The following is a 2,185-nucleotide window of genomic DNA, read 5'->3' as shown; positions in this document are numbered from 1 at the left end:
CTCTGTGTAGCCCTGGCTGTCCTGAAACTCGCTCTGTAGACCAGCCTGGCTCGACCTGAGATCCACCTGCCTCTGCCTCCCGAGTACTTGGATTAAAGGCGTGCGCCGCCACCACCACCTGGCCCCAACCATCAGTTTCTTAGTCCTTCTGTTTGAATGTGCTGGCACCACAAACTGACATACAGGGGTGAGGTGTTTCCTCCTTTTGGTAAACTGTGTTTATTTGCTATTACTGCCTGTGACCTCCATGCTGTGGAGGTCAGAGCACAAGAGATGGTTCTCTCGTTCAGCCATAGGCCCTGTGCACGGAGTTCAGGTTGTCGGTGTACATAGCAAGCACCTTTACCTGCTGAGCTGTACCGCTAGCCCACTGTTGTTCCTCATCAGCCCTGTTCCATATTCTTGGTGTAAATGAGTGGCTTCATCTTAGAGATGAGCCAGGCTGAAGGTGTGTGCAGGCTAATGATAACTCCTGGACACTCCCTCAGCAGTAACTGGAATGCCTCCTCTAGGCTGGTCACCTTGAGATTTCACTGGTACAGAGCCTGCGTTTCCTTTGAAGGAGGATATGTCTTGATGGAAACGAACCCCTTTCTGAATAGCAAAGGTCACTGTCTTGGTGACTTTTCTGTTGCTGTGAAGAGACACCGTAACCAAGGCACCTTATAAAAGAAAGCATTTAATTGAGGGCTTGCTTACAGTGCACAATCATGGTAGCTAGAAGCATGGCAGCAGGCCGACAGGCATGGCGCTAGAGCAGTAAGCTGAGAGCTTACATCTTATCCACGAGTTGGAGGCAGAATGAGAGCTAACTGGAATGGCATGGGTCTTTGAAACTTCAAAGCCCACTCCCAGGGATGCACCTCCTCTGGCAAGGCCACACCTCCTAATCCTTTCCAAATATGTCCACCAACTGGGAACCAAGTATTCAAACATATGAGCCTACAGGTCATTATCATTTGAACCATCATGCACTATTCTCTTTCTCTGATGGGATATCCCCTGCACCCACATCCTGTGCAATTGCTTGGGATGTTCATAGACCAGTGTGTCTGGAGTGTCAGTAACACTTGGTTCCATTTGGAATTGAGCAATGAATGCAGATGACCAAAGCATCATCCTTACAGTATGTGAGACACAAGATAAGTAAATATCCTTATAGGCTTGTGTCTTAGTTGGGGTTTTTACTGATGAGAACAGACACCAAGGCAAGTCTTATAAAGGACAACATTTAATTGGACTGGCTTACAGGTTCAGAGGTTCAGTCCATCATCAAGGTGGGAGCATGGCAGCATCCAGGCAGGCCTGGTGCAGGAGGAGCTGAGAGTTCTACCTCTTCATCTGAAGGCTGCTAGTAGAATACTGGCTTCCAGGCAGCTAGGATGAGGGTCTTAAAGCCCACACCCACAGTGACACACCTACTCCAGTAGGGCCACTACCTGGGCCAAACATATACAAACCACCCCAGCTTGATTTCATGTAATAAAAAGGAAAAACAATGAAAGATTATTGAAAGAGATTGGGTCTAGAGAGACGACTCAGGGGTCAAGAGCACTCACTGGCTGCTCCTACTGCAAACCAGATTTGGTTCCCAGCACCCACATGGTAGCTTCCAACTCCAGTTCCAAAGGATCTGTCAGCCTCTTTTGACTTCCTCGGATTCTGCATGTATATGGTGCACATGCATACATGCAAGCCAGACACTTGCACACATAAAAATAAATAGATTTTTTAAGAAAGAGATGAAATAATAGTCTTTTATTTAATCATATTATTTGGGGCGTGTCTATGTATGTATGGAAGAGGGGATGCACTTGCTCAGTCATGCTCTGATGGAGACCAGAGGCCAACATCCTTGTCTCTCTCGTCTCTCTCCAGATTTTTTAATTTTCTCCTAAATTATTTTACTACATCGTTACCTTTTTGTTTACTTATTTAGAGGGAGAGGACGTTTGATTGCAGAGGCACGTGGGGAGGTCAGAGGAGAAACTTTCAGGATCTGTTCTCTCCCCCCACCATGTCTACCAACTGGGACCCAGATAGTGAACTCAGGCAGGCTTAGCAGGAGTCAACTTTGCCCTCTGACCTGGCTCCCTGACCCCAGCTTATGTTTGGAGACAGCCTCTCTCACTAAACTTGGAGGTTAACTAATAGGCCAGAAAGCTCCTGGTGAGCCTCCATTTCC

General features: G+C 47.3%; 1 protein-coding gene across 5 annotated transcripts in view; it reads left to right on the top strand.

Annotated features, from left to right (window-relative positions):
• The window catches only part of Pitpnc1 (phosphatidylinositol transfer protein cytoplasmic 1), a 266,327-nt gene that overhangs the window by 245,407 nt on the left and 18,735 nt on the right, over positions 1 to 2,185 (top strand). The window lies entirely within an intron of this gene.

The sequence above is a fragment of the Mus pahari genome, chromosome 14, assembly GCF_900095145.1.
Source record: "Mus pahari chromosome 14, PAHARI_EIJ_v1.1, whole genome shotgun sequence".
Classification (NCBI taxonomy): Eukaryota; Metazoa; Chordata; class Mammalia; order Rodentia; family Muridae; genus Mus; species Mus pahari.
Note: the sequence above shows the minus strand (reverse complement) of the source record. Positions and strands in the feature narration are given on the sequence as shown.